Source organism: Sinohyriopsis cumingii, chromosome 12 (genome assembly GCF_028554795.1).
Source record: "Sinohyriopsis cumingii isolate HCF-2022 chromosome 12, ASM2855479v2, whole genome shotgun sequence".
Classification (NCBI taxonomy): Eukaryota; Metazoa; Mollusca; class Bivalvia; order Unionida; family Unionidae; genus Sinohyriopsis; species Sinohyriopsis cumingii.
In genome coordinates this window covers 55977219-55994520 of record NC_142972.1, presented here as the reverse complement: position 1 = coordinate 55994520, position 17302 = coordinate 55977219, and positions in this window count along the sequence as shown.

Sequence of the window (17302 nt, the reverse complement as noted above, 5' to 3'; positions counted from 1 at the left end):
ATGCCTGAAAACACCGTGGCTGTCATCAGTCCTCAAACGACCCACTTTGTCAAACGTCAATACTCGGTCAAAGCCCTACGCTGGTTACATTACTTGTGCGACAAGGAAGACAAATGGATTCAGCATGCCCGCAACGGAGGGGGCGAAAAGACCATCGGAACGTATTCGGTCGATGGCTGGGACTTAGAAAACCCCAAGATCGTGTACGAATTTAACGGTTGCTTATTTCACGGATGTCCCGTCTGTTACCCTGATCGTAGCACTAAAAATCAGTTTTTACAACGAACCATGGAAGACTTGTACCAGGACACTTGTCAGCGACGCCTAAAGTTAGAACAGCAAGGATACCAAGTGGTGGAAATGTGGGAACACGAATACGATCACCGTTTGAAAACCGATCCCGAGTTTAAACGCCTCGTGGAAAGTTACCAGTTCGTGGACCCGCTGAACCCGAGGGATAGTTTGTACGGAGGAAGGACCAATGCCACCTGTTTGCTGTACCAAGTCGACGAAGAGAACGGAGAAGAAATCAAATACTTGGACGTGTGTTCGCTGTATCCCTACGTGTGCAAATATTGTCGCTTTCCTGTAGGGCACCCGCAATTGTTAACGGAACACATCGACCTGAAAAACATTCGACAATACGAAGGCTTGATCAAGTGCAAAGTTTTGCCTCCCACGAACCTCTACCATCCCGTCTTACCTCACCATTGTCAAGGCAAATTGATGTTTCCCTTGTGCCGTACTTGTGCCGAAACGTGCAACCAAGACCAAGCTTGTCAGCACAGCCAGGAAGAACGGGCCTTGACGGGAACCTGGGTCAGCGTAGAATTGTTCAAAGCTATGGACATGGGATACCAACTGTTAGAAGTGTACGAAATTTGCCACTTTCCCAAGACACAACAATACCGCAAGGGTGACCCCACGCAGAAAGGCATTTTCGCCGACTACGTGGATGCCTTTTTGAAACTGAAGCAAGAAGCCAGCGGCTATCCTTCCTGGTGTCACACTCCCGAAGACCAAATACAATTCAAAGAGAAATACTACGAACAAGAAGGCATCACTTTAGACCACATCGAGAAAAACGAAGGCAGGCGATCGTTTGCCAAAGTGATGTTAAATTGCTTGTGGGGCAAAATGGCACAACGACCGTGTTTACCCAAGACGGAATATTTGACAGAACCTTCCCGCTACTTCCAGATGATTCACGACAAAACCAAATACATGAAACACGTGGACGTCGTTCGAGAGAATTTGATCTTGGTCAATTACGAAGAAGATCTGGACTTTGTGCAAGACGACCCTTTTGGAAATGTCATCATTGCGGCTTACGTGACAGCCCATGCTCGCTTAAAATTGTACGAAGCTTTAGAACTGTTAGAAGAACGCGTCCTGTACTTTGACACGGACAGTTGCATTTACATCCATCACCCGATTCAACATCACCCTAACATCGAAGGAGACCGTTTAGGAGCCTGGACAGACGAACATCCCGACGACAAGATTCTAAGTTTCGTCAGTGGCGGTCCCAAAAATTACGGCTACGAATACCGGGACAAACAAGGAGAAGTGCACACGACGTGCAAAGTGAAAGGACTGACTCTGAATTATCGTACCAGTCGAGTGGTCAACTTTGGGGTATTGAAAGAAGCCTTGCAATCGGGAGAGGATGGAAACTTTAAAGTGACCACTCACCAACCGAACAAGATTGTACGTTTACCCACTCACCACATCGTCAGTCGACCTTTGGAAAAAGTTTATCAAATCGTGTACCAGAAGCGAGTTCGACTTCCCAATCATTTCACCTTACCGTATGGACACGTTGGTATAAAACATTGGTTGTAAGAGGATAGTTACCCCACCAGAAAGATGACTTCGCCACAGCAAGAATCGAGTGAGAAACCCGATGAGAACTCCAAGTTCAAACCCTACCATTTTCCAGTCTTCTTACCTGACTATTGTGATTGTGCCCGTCGATTGGACACGTTTCAGAAATGGCCTACGGATAGGGAAGGATTACCTTCTTCGCATGTTTTAGCTAGAACAGGATTTGTCTACTTGGGACCTGAGTCAGGATTGGGATACGAGGTGCAGTGTTTCGCTTGCGGACTGAAGTTACGAATGGATCTATGTATCTATAAAGATTCAGCTATTCTGGAACATACTCGATGGTCTCCGCACTGCCCTTACCTTTCTATGGCCTTTCCACCCATCACACTACGGTACAATGTTGACGGTACCTTAGAGACGGTACCTTCCGAAACAAGACATAAAAAACGTAAAAAAGGAAAGATGTACAAGCTGGAGACTGCATTGCGACTAGTATAAAAAGGGGGCTATGGTCAAGATCGATAGTTCATTGTGACTACCAAGACCGAGCGAACAAGATGAATACTTTGAAAGAGACATCGTTCCAGTTTGGGGATTGTAAAAAAGCTGTATCTTTCTCTAGTGTGACTAATACTGGATGGATAAGACCCAGGCATTGCGACGGAAAATGTCCGGAAGGAAACTGCGATTGTCCATGTGGTTACCATTGTAATTGCGTAACGGAGTTTGCAGACGAGTGCGATTGTGAGCCTTGCGATGGGACCGATGCTGTACGTTGTGACCTGAGCGATGCCGTAAAGCATCATGGGAACTTTAGTGCCCCTACCCCTATCATGGAAAGTGATGCTGTGCGTGTCAAACCTGTGGGGTGCGAAAGCGATGCTGCTCGTCCTCTTGGACATTTTACTGGGTTTCGTTTTAAAGGGGAATGTTCACCTTCACGTCTACCCCCCTACGGATGTCATCCAGCCCTGAGCAAACTCCTGTTCATGTCACCCAACCCTCATCGAAACGAACCTGTGAAAGACGAATATTCGTTTCCTGTGCGTTTGTCGGAATACTGCGACTTTGAAAATCGTCTTCAATCGTTCAAAGGAAAATGGCCAAAGTATCTGGGAGGACCGACCCCCGAAGAATTAGCCAGAGCCGGATTTTTCTACTTGGGCGAAGGAGATAAAGTCAAGTGCTTCAGTTGCGGTGTGTCACTTCACCACTGGGAACCGCAAGATTCGGCCTACGTTGAACATGCTCGATGGTCACCGAATTGTCATTACTTACCTTTAGTGGGACCGAGACATTGAAGTAACTTCTTACCATAATCATCTGTTCATGGATACTTTACAAGAGAACATTCGTGCTTTGCCTGTGGAGTTGAGAGAACGCATTTACCGAGAGCTGGTCAAAATACAAGTGAAACGTAAAGAACAATTGCATCCGATACGTCACCGGTGTTTGAACCACTGGTACCTGAAGGCTATACAAGGACTGATTCAATTGAAAGTGTTCCATTGGACAGACATTGATCAACGACCTTCTGGTTATAAAAAGGAATGGTTTGGTATGGACGATTGTAGTTACTACATTGTAAACGTACTGCATCGAATTCCAGAGGAAGAGTTAACGAATTACAAACTTTTTGAACACAATGTCAACTTGGTGAAAGAGGAAACTTCTGAACGAATTGTAATGTGTAGATTAGTGACTCAACGATTTAAATTCGACACTGAAGTGAAACTATGTTTGTGCAAAGAGTACATTTCTTGTGTCAGACCAAAGAGGATTTAGTATGACCTATTCATGGATACTTTGCTAGAGAACATTCGTGCTTTGCCTGTGGAGTTGAGAGAACGCATTTACCGAGAACTGATCAAAATACAAGTGAAACGCAAACTCAAAGTGATTCATCCGTTTTTAAATTATGCTCTGTTCCAAAGTACAAGAAGACTGATTATGAGTGGATATTACATTAGGCACAAAGTTAAACGAGGCTATTGGCTACCACCCAGCGATTCCAAAAACAGTGTATATACTTATGGATACTTTACAAGAGTACATTTTGGGCTTGCCTGAGGAGTTGAGAGAAAGGATTTATCGAGAGCTGGTGAAAATACAAGTGAAATGTAAAGAACAATTGCTTCCGTTACGTCACCAGATCTTTAACCACTGGTACCTGAATGGTATAAGAGGACTGATTCGTCAGAAATTTTTTCACTGGTCAGACCTTGTTGAATACTTTCAGTATATGAATGATGATGGGCTAGACGTTCGTAATTTTGGTTACTTGGAGATTCACTTACTGCAACGTATTGAGGAAGACGAGTTAAAGGATTACCAACATTTGTTACATGGAATCTGCTTAGAAAAAGACGAAACATCTAGACAAACTCTGACGTTTCAGTTACAGTGTGTAACATTTAAATTCCCTACTGGAGAACGAACGTGTTTGGTTAGAAATTACCTTTATTGCTTCCGAAACAAAGACACTATAAAATCAAGTTGCCATGCCACGGATTATGTCACATATCATTCAACAGATTCCGTGGAAGGAACTCAATGACCATATTCAAACCGTGGATCATTACCGTCGATTATTACAAGAATTGTATCCGTTCAATTTGGGACGACAAGTGGTGTGTGTCTTAGTGACTTGTTTTCTGGGATTTCGTTTACCAGCCGATTCTTTGTGGACTCTTTACGATCAGTACTTACCACCTCCATGGCCTTAAATGGTCACGAAAAACTCCTTTTGCTCAAAGCCTTGCGGTTTCATCTGGATACTTCTCGACCTCAACAGGAAAAAAAGATTCGTCAACTTTTAGCGACCCAAGACGTGTATGACGATGTGTGTGTAGCTTGTGACTTACACCCTCATTGGACAGATGTTCGTGATTGGAAAAAGGGGGGTTTTGAGGCTTGGACCCAAGAAGTGGCCCAGTATGCACAAGAGTTGTTCAAGGAAAAAAGTTACTTTTCAACCCGTGTTAGTGACGGTGCCAGAAGAACCCGTCACCGAGAACAACCACTCGCTTCAGGACAGGACTGTCATGGACATGCCTGAAAGGTCATTCCGGGAGGACACTTGTGTGACAATACCTCATGTAGAGACTGTAAGAACATTACACACTGTCCCTAGGACATCTTGGTTAACCAAAACATGTTGTACAGACACTTGTTTATATTCCACTTTGATCGCTTTGCTGTGTTTTATATTCCTGTACATCACTATTTGGGTTGTATGTATTTTTGTCTTTCGTGTTCATATTTGAAAAAAACATTCAATAAACGTGTTCTGAAAAAGTATATAAACTCTTGTCTTGTTTGTTTTTTCGTGTCACAAGTGACATTTCTCATACCATGGCTACCTCTGCTGTCTCTGCTCCCTCTTCCTCTACTGTCAAAGTCATCGACGAACACTTAGATCGTGCCAGTTGGGAGGCTTTGTATCTTCGCCATCCCTTTAACATGCTCATTGCTGGACCTAGCGGTTCAGGCAAAACCGAATTCGTCAAACGTTTGATCGAACATAAACATCATTTGATCGATCGGCCCCCTCAACGGATCGTGTGGTGTTACAAAGAGTGGCAATCGGCGTACAACCTCTTGCGAGAAAGTCAAGGCGATTCCATCGTGTTTGTGGAAGGCATTCCTAAAGAAGACGATGGCATCGTCTCTGACTCCCGTCTAACCCATTTGGTCATTTTCGACGACATGTTAGGAGAAGACGAAGAAGAAATTAAATTGTGGTTCACGCGCAAAGGGCATCACCGTAATGCCAGTGTCGTTTACATCACCCAAAATTTGTTTCAACAAAGTAAAGCCCATCGCACCATCAGTCTCAATGCGCATTACGTGGTCTTGTTTAAAAGCCCTCGAGATAAATCGCAAGTGCAAGTCTTAGCCAAACAGTTAGGAACGCCTTGGCTGACTCAGGCGTACGACGATGCCACTCAAACTCCACACGCCTATTTACTCGTCGATTTGAAACCTACGACCCCCGAGGATTTGCGATTTCGTACCCACTTGTTTCACCACTGGTGCCAAGACGGAGGGCCTGTCCTGTACACGTCTCCGTCCTCGACTTCATTTCACTCCCCATGAAAAAAATCTATAAAAACCTCAGACCCTTTTTCGTCTGTCTCACACAGTGTGAACATGACGTCCCTTCAGTCTCATCTTCCCGTCAAATTGATTCGTGCCTTGTATGGCATCAGTCGAGAAAAAGATCCACAAACACGAGCCCGTGTCTTAGAAGCTAGTCTCAAAGAAGTCTTACGATGGTTCACGGTGACGGCACGTCAATTACTCCAAGGAATCATTCAGATTCCTCATCAAACCCAACGCTTTTTCGATCGAAACAAAGTCGCTTTGGTCCAACTGGCCGATCCCCGCATCGACACTCAAACCAAAAAACAAATCATTTTGAAACCTGGAGGGAGCGGTACTCTAGGAGGGGTCATCATTCGCTCACTCTTAAGATGGGATCCTAATGCCCCCAAAGTTATCCCCAAGACAAAAGTCCAACGAAGCCCCAAGAAGAAAAAGAAAAAGACCAAGTCCCCAAGAAGAACTTCTCCAGTGGCGGGACCCTCCTCTTACCAGACACCACCACCATCACCCCGGAAAAAGAAAAGAAGCCCCAAGAAAAAGAAACAGAGAAAAAGTCCTCAGAAAAAGAAAAGTCCACAGAAGAAAACTAGTCGCAAGAGAGGCACTTCGGCCAGGACGCAACCTTACACTCGCAAGCCACGACCTGCCACAACGTCTCCGGCAGCCTCACGTTTGTCCACTTCTCCGTTGATGTCACCAGGAACTGAAGAGTACTTGGAGACGTTGATTACACCAAGAACTTCTCCGTTGATGACCCCCAAAAGAACTTCCCCAGTGGCAGGACCTTCCCATTTAGCGGCAGTGGCTGCTGCTCACAAAGTACCTTCTCCCAAAATCAAAGTTCAAGAAAGATCGGGCATGTTACAAAGTTTACTGGATTTGTCCAAGCAAGAACTGGCTCGATTTAGTCCGTTACGTACCCCTGCACGACGTGTCATGCCTGTCCTCAAACTGATAAAACGTAAAGACAATCAGTGGCGACGCGTTCCAGTATAAAAAAGGCCTGTGACCGAGTAGGGTATCAGTGTTTTTAGGTGCTCCTAAAGACTCAAAGATGTCACCCTCCAGAAAACCCCAAGGAAAGAAAAGAAAAGGACTACCACCACGTTTAGCCAAACATGGGGACCTGTTATCTGTCCTGTCCAAAGCTTCTCCACCCCTACGAAAAAAACTCATTCAAACGGCCTCCAAAGAGGTCATCGATACCGTGTGCGAATGTTGTTTGAACGTTTTGAAAGGCACGATCCCATTGTCCAAACACCAGAAACAATGCTTAGGCAAACATCGTCACGTTCTTCGGAAAATGGTTCAAAAGAAAATTCCCATTCGTCAAAAAAAGAAGATGTTGGTCCAACGTGGAGGCATTTTACCTCTCTTGTTAGGCCCCATACTGAAAGGAGTCTTGGGAACCATGTTGGGAGGACTGATGGGAGCAAGATAAAAAGGCCTTCGGAAGTCCCAAGATCTCAGAATTCACCCCTGACAACCCCATGGAAGGACGAAAACTAGCTTTAGTGCCTTACAAACGATGGATGGAATACCATCGGTGGCAAGAACAACGCACCCCGCATTTACCTCCCAATCCCAATTTGAGCGAAATGTCCCAGTTGCAACACGAATTGCAATCCTTGCTGGATCGCCAAGATTTGTCCGAAACAGAAAAATCGCAAAAGTACGGTCAACTCTTGCAAAGACTGCAACTCTTTCACCAGAAAGCTTTAGACGAAACAGCTTTACCCACTCTGAAAGATTTTAAGACCTTGATGAAAAGTCCAGCACCATCACCAGTACCAGTACCAGTACCAGTACCACCAGTACCCGTGACCAAGACAGAAAAAGGAAAAGAAGAAGAAGAAGAAGGGTTTCAAACTCCACCAGAAAAAGTACGCAAGTTAACAACACCACCTACCTCCAGAATTGGATGGATTAAAAAGATGATGGCGACCCCTTCTTCCTCACAAGAGAAAAAGAAAGTGAAGACAGAAGTGAAACAAGAACCGATATCCCCCGCTCAGACATCCTCCTCTTCGACACCTATTGCTGGCCGCACACGCAAAGCCTTGCAATCCAAGAAAATACCCCAAGAGAAAAAGAGTAGCCTCTTCCAAGAGTGGGTGCCTTATTAACACACCAACACAAAATAAAAAATGGAAAAAGTCTTAGCCAGCATTTACTACGATCCCTCCCATCCTGCAGGTTACGCAGGAGTTCAAAAATTGTATCGTGCTGCCAAAACGCGACTGAAAAGTCTCCGTTTACCTCAAGTGCAACGATGGTTACAAGAACAAGCTACCTACACTTTACACAAACCCATTCGACGCAAGTTTGCCAGAAGTCGCACCCGAGTGGAAGGCATCGATCATCAATGGCAAGCCGATTTAGCCGATGTCTCTCATTTAGCCAGCTACAATCGTGGCTACAAATATTTGTTTTGTGTCATCGACGTCTTTTCCAAATTTGCCTGGGTCGTGCCTTTGACTTCCAAATCCAGCAGCGAGTTAGTGCGAGCCCTGCAACGGGTATTGAAACAAAGCGGCCGTCACCCTCTTCGATGGCAAATGGACAAAGGCACCGAATTTCTGAACCAAGCTTTCCAAAAAGAATTAAAGAAACGTGACATTCATTTTTTTACCACCGAGAATCCCGAAACCAAAGCCAGCATCGTGGAACGTTTTCAACGCACTTTGAAAGAACGTATGTGGAAATATTTTACGCATCACCACACTCTGAAGTACATCGACATCTTACCTCACCTGGTGCAAGCGTACAACCAATCTTACCATCGAAGCATCGGACGTGCCCCGCAAGACGTGACTCCCGAGAACGAAGTGCTGGTGTTTGAGCGCCTGTTTGGTACGTCCCCGACGAGGGCTGTCCCCAAGAAAAGTGGAGAGTTGACCGTAGGAGATTGGGTGCGCATTGGCAAAACCAAACGCACTTTCGACAAAGGTTACTTACCTAACTGGACGACCGAATTGTTTCGCGTCACTGGACGAGTGCATGGCCGTCATCCTGCCGTCTATAAATTGGAAGACATGAACGGAGAAGTACTCAAAGGAACGTTTTATTTGCCCGAGTTACAACGTGTCACCAAAAAAGAAGACGACGTGTACGACATCGAAAGCATTCTGGAACGCAGAACCCGTAAAGTGGGCAAACGACGTGTCAAAGAAGTCAAAGTACGTTGGAAAGGATATCCACCCAGTTTCGATTCTTGGATCGACGCTTCGCAAGTCATCGACTATAAAAAGAAGAAGTGACCATCATGCCCTTTCACACAGCAGCAGACGCAGCTACGTCGACCAGTCCTTCTTCCCCTAGTTCTTCTGTGCAAGATTTACAAAAACAACCCTTGTGGGTGTGGTGTGGAGAACGTGTGCCTAAAACGCAAATCGTCTTTTTCTGCCAAATCTTCGTGGTGTATTGTGTCATCGGGGCAGCCATCGCCAATTTGAGTTTGCAACAAGGAGACAAACAATTGTGGACCATTTTATTGAGCAGTTGCATCGGTTACCTACTTCCCAATCCCTCCCTGAAATTCTCCTCGAACGGGAACGTTGTGTCCAGTGCCAGTGCCAGTCACCAGTCCAACCACAATCAGAACCCCATTTTGGGCGGAGACACACCTCTGACATCCACTAATATTCCCTCGGACAGCCACAGAACTCTGGAATTATGAGTCACCAAAACCAATTTTACTTAACCTTACCCAGTGACAGTTCCATGGAGGTGTTTCCCAACAACACGTTGTGCTGTTACACGGCCAAATTACCTCAAGCCATCCCCTTAGATCACGAAGCCCATTGGGAAGTGGCTTTAGTAGAAATGATTCACCCGACCCAAGTCCTCAATGTCCTTCCCAATCAAAATAAATTTGATGTGGAAGTTCATGACGAACAAATGCAACAGTACTTGGATACCCATGGCAAATATGACAAGAAAACCCGTAACACACAAAATCCAAAGTGGACCACCTATCACTTGTTCATTCCCCCAGGCTATTATTTTAGTGGTCAACATTTGGTCAGCACCATAGCCACCAGGTTTAATGGTGTGTTTCTGAAAGCTTTGGAAAGTGTCAAAAAAAGTGTCACCCTGGAGTACCACAAAACAGCTCGTCGCTTCCTGATAAAATTTCCTGAGGGGCCCAAAATCATGTCTTTCTTATTTTGTCCTGAATTGTTTGACATGTTGGGCGGGGACATGGAGATGAAGAAGAAAGTAGAACAACAAAAAGGCGAATTACTAGTCATTTCTGACAACGATACTTTTGCCAAGTATTTTCGTACCCCGGTAGAACTGAACCAAGGACTAAATTTGATGTTCGTGTACTCCGATCTGGTGGAATACAACGTGGTGGGACACACCTCCGTACCGTTACTGCGTGTCATTCCTTTCAAAGTGGATTCTGCCGCAAACGCTGACGAGGAAGGTGGAAACACTTACCACGTCCACCGCGAATTTGTCCATCCTCACTATTTGCCGGTCAGCAAGTCGTATTTGGACACGGTCAACATTACTATAAAAGGAGATTTGGGACAAAATATTCCATTCACCAAAGGAAAAGTCACGGTGAAACTCCATTTTCGAAAACGGTTCTCTCACGATTCGTAAGTAAGTCATGTATCCAGTGTACCGAGGGGTGGCTCGACAGCGAGGACACGGTTTAGGAGACATGTTAAAATCGGCCTTTCGTTCGGTGGCCCCGGTGTTGAAACCGATGGTGACACGCGGATTGCACGCCTTGAAAGATGCGGCACTGACGCAAGGCAAAGAATTTCTCCAAAATGTCATCATCGACAAACAAAACCCTAAAGAAGCCTTCATGAGGGCAGGCAAAAATGTCTTGCTGCAAACGGGTAAAGACATTTTGGGCCGACGAGACACACCTATAAATGCCCTGCACGATACCGAGTCAAGCATTCAGCAAGGACAAGGCAGAAAGAGACGAAGAAGAAAACACCCCTTCACCAGACTTCAAGCGAGAAAGGCCAAGAAAAGAAGAACCGTACGAGACTTAGACGTTTTCGATTATTGAGAAAAGAGACAAAAAATGATGCACCGAGAATCTTGCGCCTGTTCCAAGACGGAACTGGATCTGTTTGCCATGCCCCCCACCATGATGACCATGCAAGAATCCCAATGGGTGGAATTTCACCCCGTCTCCTCATTGGCCGATTCTGCTCCCATCGAGTTTGACATCAAAGGACAACCCGAAGATTACATCGATCTGAATAGCAGTTACTTGTACCTGAAAGTCAAAATTCTAGATAAGACTGGAGGTCCTATAGACACTGAAGCAGTAGCTCCCGTCAACAATTTCATGCATTCCTTGTTCAGTGGAGTGGACTTGTACTTGAATAACAAACTGGTCAGTAGCAGCATGGATACTTACCCTTATCGTGCCTACCTGGAAAATCTCTTGACGTACGGAATAGATGCCAAGAACACTCATCTCAATTCCTGTGTAGTATGGGAAGCTGACGAAACAGGCGAGTTTGAAACATTCGATACTGATCCATCAGCCAAAAAAAACAATGCGGGATTTATAGAACGAAGAGACAGAATCAAAGATGGACAGAGTTTAGAACTGATGGACCGTTTGCATTTGGACATGTGGTTGCAAGAGAAATATTTGCTAAACGGAGTGAATGTTCGCCTGAGACTGAATCGGAGCAGTACCGCTTTCCATTTATTGGGTAATGCTGACGAGTACAAAACCAAAATCCTAGAAGCCAGACTCTACGTACGCCGTGTGGAAGTGTTACCTAAAGTGGGAAACGACATCAGTCAGACGTTGAGTAGAACGACCGCCAAGTATCCCATACGACGCGTGGAAGTGAAAACCTTCACCATTCCCAAGGGACAGCGATCCATGATCGAAGATCATCTGTTTCAAGGACAGTTACCCAAACGTTTGATCGTTGGTATGGTCGAGAATACAGCCTTCAACGGAGCTGCCGAAAAAAATCCTTTCTACTTTCAACACTTTGGCGTGTCCAAAATCGAAGTCAGTCGCGATGGCAAGACCTTGTGTACCCGACCCTTTGAGCCTGACTTTGAGAATAAGAATTACTTGAGATCGTACTTGTCCCTGTACGAAGCCACCGGCCAGTTAGGAACCAACACCAGTCACGGTATTACGTACGAAGATTATGCAGGAGGCTACGCTTTGTGGGCTTTCGATTTCACTCCAGACCAAGGCAGCGACGAGGGACATTTTCACCCTATAAAATCAGGCCAGATTCGTGTGGAAATTCAGTTTGCAAACCGAGACCCTGATGTAACGGTGAACGTCATCCTGTATGCAGAATTCGATAATACCATAGAAATCAACAGTTTGAGAGAAGTCATTCTAGATTATTAGAAGCCATGGAAGACTGTTGTCCCTCTTTACCTAGTGAAGAAACTTTGGAGATGGAATGTAAGGAGACCGTGGAAGGAGAATCCCAAGACGAAGAAATTGTCATGATGAAGTCGAGATGGCCAGAACAAGAAGCCCATTTAGTCTCCTGTTTTGCCAAACACTTGGTCGACAAAATAACGGAATTGATCAAGAAAAATTGCTATGGATGTCAAAACGATCATCCCAGTCAAATTCAACACGATAAATGCCTGATGTTGAGTCAAGAATGTGAGGGTATGAGTTTGTGTGTTTGTGTAATTGTGTTTGTAAGTGAAAAAATAGATTGATGTGTATAGTAGATTAAAATGATGTTAGTTTTTTGGCTGTTTGAGGTGTATATTTGGGGTTAGATTGGATTGCCTTGCGTATGTGGATAGTCTATTGAAGTGATGGGTAGCATAAAAACGTGAGTGAGTGTTTCTTTTAGGTCCGCGCGTTGTTGTTGTTTTTTTGTCATGATCTAGGTAAGATGAATTTTATGTTTTTAGGGGATGTTTTCCTTCACGTACGCGCTTTCAGTATAAAATGAAACTCGTTCGGCAGTCCAGCTACCCTTGTTGATTGATCAACACCAAAAATGAACACGAGACTGGAGAAACTGTTGGAACTTCATGTGCATCTGGAATATGCCAGGCGCATATTAAATGAACTGGCCGCTGAAGCCATTGTCGAGGAGGGAAGGATAAGAGAGGAGGAAAGAAGAAACAAAGAAGAGGAGGAGAGAAGATATAAAGAAGAAGAGGAAAGAAGATATAAAGAGGAGGAGAGAAGATACAAAGAAGAGGAGGAGGAAAAGGAGAGAAGAAAAAATTTCAGAATCCCAGAGAGTGAAAATTGGGATTCTGAAGCGACATATCCTGCCTCTGCTCTCTCCCCCCAAAAGGTAAAAAGTAATTGGGGGATAAGATGTGTATGTGGCGCCAGGCCTGGAAGGTGCCACCATTAACCAGGTGCCCATGAAGTTCCAAAAAAAAACAGCCCTTTTCAGGGCTACCCAATACTCTAGAAAAGAAATAACGATAGATTTGCCAATGTGTGTAGGTAGAGTAGTGTGTATATAAACACTAACTCTTTTTTAAGATAGTGTGAGGGTATGCGTTTGTGTGTTAGTGTGTTTGTGTTTGTAAGAGCTCAGGTATGTTAGTGTGAATAGTAGATTATGGGTTTCTTAGCAAATGTGGAGAGTATAGTTAGGGTTATATTATATAAAATGAGAAAGTAGGGGGATGTTTTCCTTCACGTACGCGCGATGTTGGGCCATGATCTAGGTAAGATCCATTTTATGTTTTAGGGGGATGTTTTCCTTCACGTTCGCGCTTTTCGTATAAGAACCCACAGTATTCGTCGTTCAAACCATTCTTCATAGAAGATGGCTTCAAACCACCTGGATAAATTTCAATCATTGCAAGACGTCCTTGACAATTTGGGAATGATAGAACAAATGCTCGTACGACTAGTTGAAGATCACTATTCTTATAGTCCGCATAGAGTAAAAATGGAAATTAATAATTTAAGAAAAGCAAAGGATATGATAAGTGCTGTAATGAAGGAAATAAAGGAGGAGAAGGAGGATGAAGAAGAAAGGACAAGGATGAGAGCATGGAATGAAAAAATTGAAAAAGAAGAAGAAAATGAGAAGAGGAAGAAAGAAGAAGAGGAGGAAGAGAAGAAAGAAGAGGAGGAGAAAAAAAAGAAGAAAAAGAGTGTAGGTGAGAAAATAAGAAGTTGGTGGAGGAAAAGAAGAAATTAGAAGCAGAAGAAGAAGAAAACCCAAAGGCCCTTTTCAGGGCCAGCCATATTTCTCGAAAAGAGATAGTCTTTGAATTGCCTACCCCTTTTGTTTTAAAAAATTTTTTTTTTAAAAAATCCCATGTTAAATTCCCCTTGTCCGTAGATTGTCCCACGATTTATTCCCATGTTAAATTCCCCTTGTCCGTAGATTGTCCCACGATTTATTCCCATGTTAAATTCCCCTTGTCCGTAGATTGTCCCACGATTTTTCGCCATGTTAAATTTCCATTGTCCGTAGATTGTCCCAAGGGGTTCTGTAATGCTAATTCCCATTGTCCGTAGAGTATCCCCCTTCACTACTCACCTTGTTTTAGTGGTGCAGTTTAACAACTTTATTGAAGATTGCAGTAAAATAATTGAAACATATTTCACAGTTTTATATAGACCATTTCAGGTATAAGTCATTTCAAATCAACTGTTACGTTTTACCTTTGAATTCAATGTCGATCAAGAAACAGTAATATTTTACTAGCCTGATTTTTATTTCAGTGATATATTTAATTATAAATCAGACTATACCCTTGAATACTTACAAGTAATTTTATTAAATGTTTGTCTAATATAGAACTTTTTTGTTGTTGTATGTACCCATCTCCAAAATTGTGATTCCTCAGAATCCAAATAGAAATATATTGTCTTAATATGTCATGGTTTATCTCTGGCTGATCAACATATTTTCTTATTCTTAAAATATCTCATCGCTGATCCTAAAATGGCTACATGTATACGTGTGGTACAATAATAATAATAATAATAATAATAATAATAATCGTTATAACTTTTATAAAGATGTCTTAAATTCACGTGAAATGAATTAAATGGGGCCAAGATTATAAATTAGCATTGTGACATGGGATCTTAATTGCCTTGGTTAGTCAAGTAGTAGTTATTCCTTCTGTTACCTGGATGGAGGACGAAGTGTTCTACCAATAAATAAATCAGTCAGATTAGGTATACCTTGTATTTTATGTAAATAACGGGCTTTAAGTGCTTCTTTACGTAGAATCAGCTGCTGCAATGTATTCAATCGGTGAAGACGCCTCTATGACATTAAATGATTACCAGCACATTACCCCTGACATCCCGAGATTCAAACTCTACTTTAGTCTTGCGAAATATGAAATGTTTTTTTTTTTTGGTGGTGGGGGTGAGGTGCACGATCAAATATGAGCGAAATTTAAGTTCTCTAAGATTGCCGTGTTATTAATGATAATAGTGCATTTTGTTGGTCTTTGGTTCTTGGAATTGTTTTTGAAAATTAACGCCAGAGTATACTAAACTACTTGAAAGTAACTAAAAAGTTTAATAATATTAAACTAAATTAAATTCAATGAAACTGAATAAAGAAGTTATATTAAATTAATGAAGGCAAAATTTAATTTCACTGTTGCTATACATCTTTAGTATATATATATATATATATATATATATATATATATATATATATATATATATATATATATATATATATATATATATATATATATATATATATATCCTGTAAGTTCATTATAAGTATGCGAGTAAGTATTCACTGAGTACAGAAGACCTACTATTTCTATTTATTTTAAGTGCTATATTTTATATTTTGATAATGATGCACATTAGCCACTTTGCAGTTGCATGCATCCAGGAGTTACGAGACTAATATTCCAACGAACTAGATCATAGCAATTTACATAGCCCTTTTGAGTATACTGTTGTCGAGTTATTTGTGTTGTTCTGTGTTAAATATGTATATGTGGCTTTAGGATGAAGTTTGATAGCTCTAAGTACACGTTTGCGGCTTATTCACATGTGTATTTGTGCTCAACATGTGTAGTTGCTGCGTCGGATTTTATCTAGATTGTTATCTGATGTTTGAGATTTAGTTTATCGGCTAGGAATTCGTATTTATTACGTAAAGATTGATTTTAGTGTATTTTTTAACAAAATAAATGGTGTCTCTGTAATTGACTTTTAAATTAGTGTTTGTCTGTTTATTCCCCAAGTTTTTGTTTTGGAACCTCTCTTTTCTTCTATGTTTTGCTAATTCCTTCATGAACCTTTGGTCTGTTCTGGTGACTGTCATGAAGCCTGTCTTCCATATTATGTTTGAAAATCATTGCAAGACCAAGTTGAAATTTGCGGGCTGTTTACATTTTATTGGTGATGAGTCAGCTTTAAATTGCTTAAGTTATAATAAATTAGGTGGAGTAGCCTCGAAACCGAACTGTAACTTACATGTTTTGGAAGTTACAGTATAGTGATGCTCTTAGTCACTTCGCTATTCATTTGATGCTGTGCAAATTTGTTTTCAGCATAGCAAGATGAATAACACTTTAAACAGATGTGACGGTTGAAAGAGTTGAAATGAACACTGGAGCAGTAATTCACCCTGAAGATATATGATAAACACACTCCTTTAATGAAAAGCAAATAATACTGGCCATTACAATACCCTTGTAATCTTGTACAAATTGATTAACACAAATAGAGCGGGAGATAATAGTAGAATCAATTATGCATTCAGTAATCAATGACAATATTGAATATAATCAATGGGAATGTCGAGATACTACGAAGAGTTTGGTATCGTTACACAAATATGAATCTGGATTAGGACATTCCCTCATCATCATGTACAATATTTTCAATTGCTGATGTTTCGCTTTCTTTGTGTTTTTTTATGTGCTTTTTGAAAGTGGTCTTAGTGATTTTGCGGTAGTTTGCTTCCAGGCCCAAGTTTTGGGTTTCATTCAATTCCATGGAAAGACAGAAAACAGAAGACTGATATAGACAGAAGTCACATAGGTCATGTACGCAGTCTAAGTCACTTTTGGCAGCTACAAGTGTCATTTTGGAGAATTGGATTACACATACCATAACATGGCGTTTATTGAAGTTATTCCGCGTCTTGTCCATCCAAATTCCATTAAAGAGTGATGTATAAATTCCTCAAAATTGCGTAACGTCAAATTCAGGGATAACGTACATCGGCATTTTTAGGCATAGTATAGCAAGAGGGGTGATTTCGTTTAAACCAGTTTCGTTGTGCGCTATTGCATAAAGGGAACGCGCCTGCGGTAGGGATAATGTTGTACTACAAACCCTTATATTACGTGTTTAGGCTCGAATATACAATAACAAAAGAAAGATTGAAAAACAATAAGCTTTGAAGACTTTAAC